The 12,279-nt window shown below is 47.3% G+C and overlaps 1 protein-coding gene across 1 annotated transcript in view; it reads right to left on the minus strand.

Annotated features, from left to right (window-relative positions):
- The window catches only part of VPS37C (VPS37C subunit of ESCRT-I), a 67,049-nt gene extending 55,291 nt beyond the window's left edge, over positions 1–11,758 (minus strand). Inside the window, exons 1-2 of the mRNA XM_086953339.1 lie at positions 11,538–11,758; positions 6,227–6,417 (exon numbers count right to left, since the gene is read on the minus strand). The gene's annotated coding sequence lies outside the window, so the exon portion shown is untranslated. The remainder of the gene's footprint in view (positions 1–6,226; positions 6,418–11,537) is intronic.
- Between the last annotated feature and the right edge of the window lie 521 nt (positions 11,759–12,279).

Here is a 12,279-nt window from a genome sequence, read left to right on the forward strand (position 1 = left end):
TTGGCCTCCCCCTATAATAAACACAAAAAAAGTGTTGTGGTTGCAAGTCGCATCACTCTGTAGGTCAAACATGCATCACCACACATGCGCACAACTGCAGAATGACGCAGGGACGATTTTCTTTTTTTAATTGTACAATGTAAAATGGCGTAAAGCACTTAGCTAGGCAAATAAAAATAAACACAATTTTGAGCGCACAAATGTGCCTTTCTTGTAGGTGAACGTCCAGCAGCAAATGGTAATTTTAAATTAAATGGCTAAGAGGGGTGGACCACACCTAAGGAGCAAGTGGAGGGAAGCAACAGTGAGTGTGGGTGGTGACAACAAAATAAAGTTGGATTGGGGAAAAGAGTACAAGCAGCAAATGGGAGAGAAAGAGTGCAACATTGAGCGTGGGACGTTTGGAGGGGGAGAAGCACACTAGAGAAAGGGCAGCACAAGGGAGAAAGCAATACAAAGAAGGGGGTGGTATCTGATGGGGAAGAGGCACGCAAGGAGAGAGCGAGAAAAAACATCCACTCAGTACTTCACAAAAATGTAAATAAGCAGTTACCTGTAAGTGAGCAGAAATCTGACCCGGAGGGCGAGACATGCAAGAGCATCTTTAGCCAACTGCATATCTTTACGACATATTATAAAATATTCTATACAACACACAGACAACGACCACTAGATCTCAAAAGCATACTTCGAAGATATTGCCTTGGCATGGTTGGGAGATACCCAAAGGAAATCTAGGGAGCAGAATTAGAGGTTGATAAGATCACGGCAGCGATCATGCAAATGATATCGGGCCGCGCGCCAGAGTCTGATGGACTGCTAATTGAATTTTATTAGACATATCTGACACAGCTGGTCCCCATTTTAAAAGCAGTTTTCTATGAGGCAAAAGAGGAGGGACGACTCCCGACCACGATGATAGAGGCTATAGTCACTTCCCTATTGAATACAGGCAAACCTTCCAATCAATGTGAATCTTCCCGCTCGCTCTCACTGATTAATTGCGATACAAAAATCATTGCTACGGTCCTATCCAAGAGGTTGAACCTGTTAATGGAGAGATTGGTACTGCCGGACCAGTCCAGGTTTATCCCTGGCCAAGCAACGTCCAATAATCTTAGAACCTTCTTTGCAGTACTCCAAGATATCGACCCTTACTGTGCCGCAGTGGCGGTGTTCCTCGATGCCACTAAGGAATTTGATTCTGTAGAATGGAATTCTCTTAGGCACTTTGAGATATATAGGCAAGCCCCCAGAATTCCTGGGATGGGTAGAAGTATTGTACCGCCAACCCACTGCCACTCTTCTTCACAACTGGGTGCGTTCTCCCCTCCCCCCCTTCACCATCACAACAGGCACACGTCAGGCTGTCCCTTATCCCCATATTATTTGCTCTAGCTGTAGAACCGCTCGCTGCTAAAATACAGCAACACCATAAAGAACACACTCTGATATACCCGTCCAGGCAACTTTTAATTTTGCTTTACACAGACGACATCACACTATCTCAGGGATCCACAAAATAATTTAAACCCATTGCTGCTGGAAATTACAAAATGTGGCGAATATTTAGGCATAAATATTAACTGGGCCAAATCATCAATTTTTCCGTTGACTGAAGCGACCGTGCCATACACAGTAGACTACCCACTGACATGGAGAAGTGAGGGGGTAAAATACCTAGGGGTCAAAGTCTCAGGGATAGGGAAGTATTAATGCGCTCCAATTACAGAGATACGCTAGAAACAGTTACAAACAATCACACGGTGGACGGCCATGCCTCAGGGCAGGGCGGATCTCCCTGGTAAAAATTATATTGCTGCCTGAGTTACTCTACCTCTTCATTAACATACATTACTACCTAGGGAAATCTTCTTTAGCGCACTAAAAACACAGACCATCCATTTGGTGTGGGGTGGTAAACAAGCCAGGCTCCGAAGGGATACCTTGAGACTACCTTTTTCACAGGGCGGTTATGAAGTTCCAGATTTCGAACTTTACTATCACTGAGCACATGGGCACTATGCTGCATACTGGTTTCACCCGCCCCCTTTTAAGCTGCACTTGGCGGTTGAGATGCGCTACATAGCTCCTGCCCCCCTATCAGACTTACTATTCATCCCCACTAAGATGCGAGATCAAGATCCCACAACAGTTGCATACACCAATTCAGCTTGGAGGAAAATTGCCACCAAACTGGATAAATCAATGCTATATTCTCCCAAATTACCACTGGTTTACCATCCAGAGCTCCAAGTCACTTATGAACAGCAGTGTCCGTCAATGCTGGAAAAAGCCCAGATAAATACATGGGGGAACCTATATGCAGTGGGCCACTTCCAGTCCAGGGAGTAATTCTTCAGTACTGCCACACCTACTACCATGGACTTATTCATGTTTGTTCGACTTCAACAAAGTGTAAGGGCGGCCACACCAACGTTCCCACAGGAACCCCCATTCTCCCACCACTTCATGTGCTCCTACAAGCTAAGCCTCCCTAACATGTTACCTCGCTCATCTATCATCATACACAAAAGGCAGCTAAGGCACGCGCGCTGACAGCCCACTCGGAGTGGGAGCCTGATTTGGGAGCACAGCTGACAGACAAACAATGGGAGTTCTGCTGCACGCAAACAGAGGCTCTCACAGCAAATAGTAGGCTGCGACTGATCCATTATAAGTTTTTACATAGATTATACTATACCCTGGTCAAACTCTGCAAATTCAAGCTCAGGGAGGATGATAAATGCGCCAGGTGCAGCTGTGAGGGTCCCGACTTCCTCCACTTGGCCTGGCAGTGCCCAGCGATTTTTGATTAGTGGCAAAAGGTATTTGCACGGGGGTTACTGATTGCCAAGCGCAAAGTGGCCTGAAGGTGGGGACGGGTTTGCGCCCCCAAATTTAAGGACTGGCTGCATGACATTACAACTTGGCAGGAGCAGTCATTCAATTATGCTGAACTGCTTCCGCCTGCCTCCAGCCAAGGGACATATGGGGCACCCTGAAATCATACCTCCTTTCCTCAACGGGAAACGCAGCAGCCACCCCAGATGCACCCAAGAGTGTTGTAATGGGAGGAGGCGAGAACAGACCCCGAATAAAAACCAATAGATAACCTGGTGCCCCACCCGCAGGAGATAGAGGCAGAAGATTGTTGTAGGAGTCAAGGTATTGTTGGTCATAAATATCTGTAAATACTTATCCTGTGACCTGTACAGCTAATGTATATATAGAATAATTGGACCTGGGCAGGTGTTCAAGATTTACATTACACACTGTAAACTGGTATTGCATACTGTAATACATGTATATCTTCGGGGAAAACAGCACTGTGTATGGCAGGGGTTTGATTCCCCGGGCTGAGGGGGGAGTTTCTTTTCCTCTTCTATGTATCGTCAAATAAACGAAATAGAAAGTTTAAATAAGAAAACAAGACCTGCGTGTGGGGCATAGCCTATTTCCTGTACTAGGTGAGCCAGAAGAAAGTGAAATATTGCAATATCCTGAACTCGCTGTTGCACAGATTGTTAACGTCACTGCTTTTTGCAACTGAGAAAATGTTTAATAAAAATAAAATTCCACACATAAAAAAACTAGGCACTAGGAAAAGTAATAAGATCTGAGATAATTGTTGAAAGCAAATTAAGCAACATAACAGATATTACCAGGATTCAGAGACAATGAGAAGTAGGATTTTCTCTCATTTTTATAAACACCTTTATATATCTATGAGATCAAGTCAACAAGTGCAGTCCTAGACAACTCCAAGAACATGTCTAACATTAAAAGACAATGTTACTGCATCACAGTGAATGCAGCAAAAACACTTAGCTAATCAGCAGACACATTGTCTTAATAATCGAAAAAGAAAGCCCCAGCAAAAGCTCGTCTCCCAGACAAATTTACAAGAACAGATGTTTCTAGAACTGTCTTCCACACTCAAGAAAAATACAAGTCCTAGGAGCTATTTCGTCTAAGTGCTCATTATCTTAATCCCAAAACCTGGCATAACAATTAAAAAATATTTTAATCCCATTTCACTCAATGCTTACTGCAACATTTAACCAAAACGCCAAAAGCAACAGAAATGTGTGCACGTCATCAGGCCAGCAAATCACTAAGTTATACAAAGGCTAGATACAACTCTTAGTTATGAGACCTAGAAAAACAAGTTCTCTTAAGGAACAACAGTTGAGAACTAATATGTGCATCTCTAAATAACTTTTAGTCATATTGACTCATTAAACAAGTCTTACTAAGGTGCCTAAATTGTTTTCGATTGTCTCAAACTATCTTTTGTTCTTGTTGCAAAGTCTAAACCCAGATTTCAATGATCATGTTAAAACATCGTAAAGATATCCAAAAGCCAGGGTGCTGCCAATGGAATTAGTTTCATTTATATGACGTTCCATTAGAAGCAGATAAGGATGCCTCCCTTTCTTCTCTGTTACTTATACTTGCTCAATAATACTTATTGAAAACATTTTAAACAAATGTAAAGATTTTGTGATTGATTCACCTCTTACCTTGTGCATATCTTAATTCAACTTTGTTTACCTTGCTCATGATATGGCCAAAACAATTGCCAGAATTCATTGCATTTAGATATTTTCTACTGCATTTGCCCTCCATACATAAAGTAACAAATCACATACCTAAAGTAGTCCATATTACACAAATGTACAACTTACCATAACCCAATGTACCACTTAACAGCATCATTAAGTTAGAAAAACATGACTTCTCTAAGTATTGATACATTTCAGAATAGAGGAATTTAATTAGGATGGGAGGGTAGGGTAGGATTGGAATTTAAAAAGCGCGCTAAACCAAAAAGGTGTCAAGCGGGATGAAGGGGAAGCAAGCATTGGCCGACTACAAGGTGAAATGCCAGGTCTTTAAGATCTTCTTAAAAGATGCAAGTGAGTTTGCCGTAGTGATAGAGAGGCAAAGCGTTCCAAAGTTTGTCAGCTGCCACAGATAAGGAGCGGCCACCCCACCTGGATCGACGAAATCTAGGCGAGACAAGTTTCTTCTGATTGGAGGATCTCCAGGTTCTGCCTGGGGTGTACCAGTGGAATAAGGTTGCAAGGTGAGATGATCCTGTGTCATGCATGGCCTTGTGCACCAAATTAAGAGCTCAATCTCTTTGTTATCTTGAAATTGTTCTCCTTCTCGTCTGAAGAAACTTCTGCCATCCTTCTCAAATTAGATTCATACAACCCACTTACCCAGTCACGCAGTCTCTACTCTTTTGATGCTTTATCTCCATAATAACCCTCCCCCCTACTGTATTGGTTACTTCTATGAGCACTCTCTAGGGCTGTAGTAGGATGTCTACGTTGTACCTACAGGCATATTAAGCATTTAAACCATTCAAACCAATTCTTCATTTAAATGATAAGAAGTCTTTTTACCGCATTGTTAACTCAGTGAGAAATTAGATGCTCGCTGGGGTCTCTTTTCAATATACTAAATGGCAACCAAAAAACAATATCCTGCTAAGTGGCATCTATATTCATTTCCAAGTACATCCTCCCATGCCCCAGTCATTTAAAAACACAATCAGCCAGGTAGGAAAAATGCTGCATCATCTGACACTCTGTTGGAACATGTGGGGAAAGGACTGTTGGCCCCAATTCATCTTTAAGTTGTCAAGTCACCTTTACTCAAATTCTCGTCAATGAGCAATAAAGAAAATGTTTATCTCATGACTACTATTGTAATGTGTACCTGATCGCAAAGCTCACCTATCACAGTAAACATCCCAATGTATCTCATGCAACATTAGATGCACATAAATCATAAGCTCACAGTGAAATACTAAAACATTCCTACTGGGATAGACCCAGTGAAAGAAGGTACATCTGAAACTATGAACATTATATTCGACTGATCTATGCTTCCCTGGACCTCACACTAGAATAAGGAACTTCAGAGTCTGCAATGCTCTCAATGGACCACATTTACATTGCTGGCTAGATCAGATCGGATCTGATGGACTCTCCCTTCTGGCAGGCCCTGTGCTTTTATGCCACAAGAAATTAACACTAAAGAGGTGCCAAAAAAGTGTGTGTTGTGCAATGACAACTATGTTTTAACCAATTCCAAGCTTTGAACTAATTACAAGAACTTTCCAGAACAAGATCCGCTCAATCTTTGTATACTATGCTGCAACCAAGAAAGTAATTTTCCTAGCTCAGATGCTGCCTTTACTTCCTTTTACCTGGTATCTGTTGATGCTGGACTGTGATCGGTGTAAGTCAGTTGCTTCTCTCCAATCTACCTCAGATGGGGATGAAACATGTTGTTCGTTCTGCCACACACTGTGAGGTGTGATTTGCTTCTTTGCCTTTAGATTGCTATGGTGCCAGATAGACTATATTCCGAGGAAATGAGTAAAAACAGACATCCAATCTGAAACAAGAACACCTTACTTAAACACTTCATGATAATAATGTTGGTACAGTTGAAATAAGGCATTAGCTCATTCAAATTCACTATTATTTCAATAAGTAGCATCTACAAAATTATATACAGACATATCAGATAGAATTATTTTAAAATGTGCATTCAAAAATTGCAAATTTAATTAACTAAGGAAAACAAACATTACTCCCTGCATCCAAACAACAATCAATCACTTGTCACGGCTTGTATAAACAATTAATAAATAAAACCTAAGCACCGCAGAAGAGACATTCCATACCTGATGAACCAGAGTGCCATCAAAGATGTGGCATCATGAGGTCTTTAAATTACTTCACAGGAAGAAAAACAACTCACAAACAAAGGGCTGCATTAATGTAAAGAAAAATGTTTTTTTTTAATTGCTACAATAACTTATAAAAACTAGTAATTAACACAATACTTTAGAAATTCAGATAAAAGACCCGAGTATCAAAGCATGCCATGTAATAATGTCTCTGCCACTAGGCAGCTAATTACATCCATTAAGTCTCCTGAGGTATTCGCTGTTATGACAGCAGCTTCAGTAACTAATACGAGGTTCAGTAAGTCAGCAAAGAGTAAGAAATGGGCTAATTATTAAAGTATATGCAATGACGGTAAAGTCTGGTCAGGACCGTCAGTTCTCTTCATAATCACCCTATCACCACTGAGTTACTATCAGGCTCTACTCTGTTGGTAGGGGTTTATGAGAGCTACAGAGAGCAGAGTGAGGACTACGTGAGAACTAGGGAGGGTGAATTGGTAAGAGCTAGAGAGAGAGAGGGGTTGTGGGAACTAGAGAGAGAGTAAAGGATGATAGAGAGGTTGGTGAGACCCAGAGAGAGAGTGAGGGGTTTGTGGGAACTAGAGAGAGGGGAGGGGTTTGTGGAACTAGAGAGACTGAGAAGTGTGTGAGAACTAGAGAGACTGAGAAGTGTCTGAGAACTAGAGAGACTGAGAAGTGTGTGAGAACTAGAGAGACTGAGAAGTGTGTGAGAACTAGAGAGACTGAGAAGTGTGTGAGAACTAGAGAGACTGAGAAGTGTGTGAGAACTAGAGAGACTGAGAAGTGTGTGAGAACTAGAGAGACTGAGAAGTGTGTCAGAACTAGAGAGACTGAGAAGTGTGTGAGAACTAGAGAGACTGAGAAGTGTGTGAGAACTAGAGAGACTGAGAAGTGTGTGAGAACTAGAGAGACTGAGAAGTGTGTGAGAACTAGAGAGACTGAGAAGTGTGTGAGAACTAGAGAGACTGAGAAGTGTGTGAGAACTAGAGAGAGACTGAGAAGTGTGTGAGAACTAGAGAGACTGAGAAGTGTGTGAGAACTAGAGAGACTGAGAAGTGTGTGAGAACTAGAGAGACTGAGAAGTGTGTGAGAACTAGTGAGACTGAGAAGTGTGTGAGAACTAGTGAGACTGAGAGGTTTGTGAGAACTAGAGAGACTGAGAGGTTTGTGAGAACTAGAGAGACTGAGAGGTTTGTGAGAACTAGAGAGACTGAGGTTTGTGAGAACTAGAGAGACTGAGAAGTGTGTGAGAACTAGAGAGACTGAGAAGTGTGTGAGAACTAGAGAGACTGAGAAGTGTGTGAGAACTAGAGAGACTGAGAAGTGTGTGAGAACTAGAGAGACTGAGAAGTGTGTGAGAACTAGAGAGACTGAGAAGTGTGTGAGAACTAGAGAGACTGAGAAGTGTGTGAGAACTAGAGAGACTGAGAAGTGTGTGAGAACTAGAGAGACTGAGAAGTGTGTGAGAACTAGAGAGACTGAGAAGTGTGTGAGAACTAGAGAGACTGAGAAGTGTGTGAGAACTAGAGAGACTGAGAAGTGTGTGAGAACTAGTGAGACTGAGAAGTGTGTGAGAACTAGTGAGACTGAGAAGTGTGTGAGAACTAGTGAGACTGAGAAGTAGTTTCTGAGAGTGAGAGCTATAGGAGAAATGTGGCTCACTGGTTAGAGCAGGCAAACCCTGAAGCAGAGGTCAGACCCGGGACCAGGGTTCAATTCCCGACGCGGCAGGGTCTTGAGCTCAAATGTCCATGGACTCGATAATTCTCGCTTCGGTGCCTGACCTAATCATGGGTTCACACTCTGCAACTCTGGGCATTAAGCTTGCTTAATCTCCACAACGGCCCCCCGCGGCGGGATGCCTGGATTTCACCTTGGGGATCCCCTGTAGGGGCTATCTCACAGGGAAAAGCCAGGACGCGTTCCCAAGGCAAGCGCGGAGATACCCCTTTGGGGGTCGATTCATGCGCTATATAAGAAACGTAATAAGAAGAAGAACGTGAGGGGTTTGCGAGAACTAGAGACTGAGGGGGTTGGGTGATTAGGAGTGAGTAGCAAGATAGTAAGGGGTTTGTGAGTCCGAGTGAGGTGGTAGTGAGAGGGACAGACAATGTGAGGGGTTTGAGACAGCTACAGAGATAGTGAGGAAGCCATGATAGGTCCAGTGACAGAAAATGAAGGTTTCTAGGCGCTGGAGTGAGGAGTGTGTGACAGCCTGAGAGGGAGGAGGTTCAGGAGCCCCAGGGACAGTCCTGAAGGGAGGTTTCTAGGCGCTGGGGTGTGTGACAGCCTCAGAGAGAGGGAGGAGGTTCAGGAGCCCCAGGGACAGTCCTGAAGGGTGGTTTCTAGGCGCTGGAGTGAGGGGTGTGAGACAGCCTCAGAGAGAGGGAGGAGGTTCAGGAGCCCCAGGGACAGTCCTGAAGGGAGGTTTCTAGGCGCTGGAGTGAGGGGTGTGTGTCAGCCTCAGAGAGAGGGAGGAGGTTCAGGAGCCCCAGGGACAGTCCTGAAGGGAGGTTTCTAGGCGCTGGAGTGAGGGGTGTGAGAGAGCCTCAGAGAGGGAGAAGGTTCAGGAGCCCCAGGGACAGTCCTGAAGGGAGGTTTCTAGGCGCTGGAGTGAGGGTTGTGAGACAGCCTCAGAGAGAGAGGGGAGGTTCAGGAGCCCCAGGGACAGTCCTGAAGGGAGGTTTCTAGGCGCTGCAGGGAGGGAGGGGTGTGTGACAGCCTCAGAGAGAGTGAGGTGTTCTGGAGCCCCAGGGACAGTCCTGAAGGGAGGTTTCTAGGCGCTGGAGTGAGGGGTGTGTGACAGCTACAGTGAGGTGGTTCTGGAGCCCCAGGGACAGTCCTGAAGGGAGGTTTCTAGGCGCTGGAGTGAGGGGTGTGTGACAGCTACAGTGAGGTGGTTCTGGAGCCCCAGGGACAGTCCTGAAGGGAGGTTTCTAGGCGCTGGAGTGAGGGGTGTGTGACAGCCTCAGAGAGTGAGAGGAGGTTCAGGAGCCCAAGGGACAGTCCTGAAGGGAGGTTTCTAGGCGCTGGAGTGAGGGGTGTGTGACAGCTACAGTGAGGTGGTTCTGGAGCCCCAGGGACAGTCCTGAAGGGAGGTTTCTAGGCGCTGGAGTGAGGGGTGTGTGACAGCCTCAGAGAGAGGGAGGAGGTTCAGGAGCCCCAGGGACAGTCCTGAAGGGAGGTTTCTAGGCGCTGGAGTGAGGGGTGTGTGACAGCTACAGTGAGGTGGTTCTGGAGCCCAAGGGACAGTCCTGAAGGGAGGTTTCTAGGCGCTGGAGTGAGGGTGTGTGACAGCCTGAGAGGGAGGAGGTTCAGGAGCCCCAGGGACAGTCCTGAAGGGAGGTTTCTAGGCGCTGGAGTGAGGGGCGTGTGACAGCCTCAGAGAGAGGGAGGAGGTTCAGGAGCCCCAGGGACAGTCCTGAAGGGAGGTTTCTAGGCGCTGGAGTGAGGGGTGTGTGACAGCCTCGGAGAGAGTGAGGTGTTCTGGAGCCCCAGGAACAGTCCTGAAGGGAGGTTTCTAGGCGCTGGAGTGAGGGGGTGTGAGACAGCCTCAGAGAGAGTGAGGTGGTTCTGGAGCCCCAGGGACAGTCCTGAAGGGTGGCTTCTAGGCGCTGGAGTGAGGGGTGTGAGACAGCCTCAGAGAGAGTGAGGTGGTTCTGGAGCCCCAGGGACAGTCCTGAAGGGAGGTTTCTAGGCGCTGGAGTGAGGGGTGTGAGACAGCCTCAGAGAGAGGGAGGAGGTTCAGGAGCCCCAGGGACAGTCCTGAAGGGAGGTTTCTAGGCGCTGGAGTGAGGGCGTGTGACAGCCTCAGAGAGAGGGAGGAGGTTCTGGAGCCCCAGGGACAGTCCTGAAGGGAGGTTTCTAGGCGCTGGAGTGAGGGTTGTGAGACAGCCTCAGAGAGAGGGAGGAGGTTCAGGAGCCCCAGGGACAGTCCTGAAGGGAGGTTTCTAGGCGCTGGAGTGAGGGGTGTGTGACAGCCTCAGAGAGAGAGGGGAGGTTCAGGAGCCCCAGGGACAGTCCTGAAGGGAGGTTTCTAGGCGCTGGAGTGAGGGGTGTGTGACAGCCTAAGAGAGAGGAGGTTCAGGAGCCCCAGGGACAGTCCTGAAGGGAGGTTTCTAGGCGCTGGAGTGAGGGGTGTGTGGCAGCCTCAGAGAGAGGGCGGGGGTTCAGGAGCCCCAGGGACAGTCCTAAAGGGAGGTTTCTAGGCGCTGCAGGGAGGGAGGGGTGTGAGACAGCCTCAGAGAGAGGGAGGAGGTTCAGGAGCCCCAGGGACAGTCCTGAAGGGAGGTTTCTAGGCGCTGGAGTGAGGGGTGTGTGACAGCCTAAGAGAGAGGAGGTTCAGGAGCCCCAGGGACAGTCCTGAAGGGAGGTTTCTAGGCGCTGGAGTGTGTGACAGCCTCAGAGAGAGGGAGGAGGTTCAGGAGCCCCAAACAGTCCTGAAGGGAGGTTTCTAGGCGCTGGAGTGAGGGGTGTGTGACAGCTACAGTGAGGTGGTTCTGGAGCCCCAAACAGTCCTGAAGGGAGGTTTCTAGGCGCTGCAGTGAGGGGTGTGTGACAGCTACAGTGAGGTGGTTCTGAAGCTCCAGTATCAGCCTCCACAGGGAGTGTCTGCTCTGGGCTCTCTTCCTGTCAGCTGTCTCAGCAGCAGTGAGGCTCCTACGCTCCTGGAAGTGGCGCACCCCCCCTGGGCAGGGCCCTGGGCCCGTGGGTGGGGGGTGGGGCGCAGCACACAGCCCCTGCCCTGACCCCCCCTAGGGCAAGGCCGGGCTTCCGGCGCCGCTCGGGTCCGGGTACTCACCGCCTCCACCCTCGGCTCTTCCTGTCATTCGGTGGCGCGCTGCGATGAGGCGGCCGATGCGCCGCCGACGAGAGCCGCCCGGGCCGTACATGACGTCAGGGCGCGTCAACTCATGCGACCCCTCTCGCAGCGGGTCTGTAGACTGTTGAGAAACTTTCCACCCACAAACGCCACCCGGCCCGTACGTACGTCACGTGCGCGTCCCCTATGAACGCCACGCTGACGCGAGGGCCGTGCTGCGTCACTGCTAATGAGAGCACGCGCTGCTCCGCAGGGGCGCGTTGTACACATTTTGTTTGTTTTAGTTACTTGCACAAGTGCCTCCATTGCCTACGTAACGTTTGTTCTTGTGATGGAGTGTCTGCCTTTTATTGCAATTTTATACTTCTACTTGTATTTTGTACATTTTTGTAACCTGCACCAATTTCACTTTTTTCTCCTTTAGTGCACCGATTGCTACCTCATGTATTTTGGTTGCTCACTAGTGTCACTTTTGATCCATGTAACCTATTGTCTGCATTTGTATTTTGTTCCTGTATGTCATTTTTGGTCCTTTTGTGAAGCGCTCTGACACCTTCGGGTAAGGTCCGCGCTATATAAAATTGCATAAATAAATACATAAATAAATGTACTGCTCTTCAGCTCTCTGTGCTGGGGGTCTTTTTACCCTGGGGGTGGGGTGGGGTGGGGGACGACGACTTTACCCTCCCTGGGGTAGGGGGACCACAATGAAGTAGGACCT

The sequence above is a fragment of the Lissotriton vulgaris genome, chromosome 1_2 (genome assembly GCF_964263255.1).
Source record: "Lissotriton vulgaris chromosome 1_2, aLisVul1.2, whole genome shotgun sequence".
NCBI lineage: Eukaryota > Metazoa > Chordata > Amphibia > Caudata > Salamandridae > Lissotriton > Lissotriton vulgaris.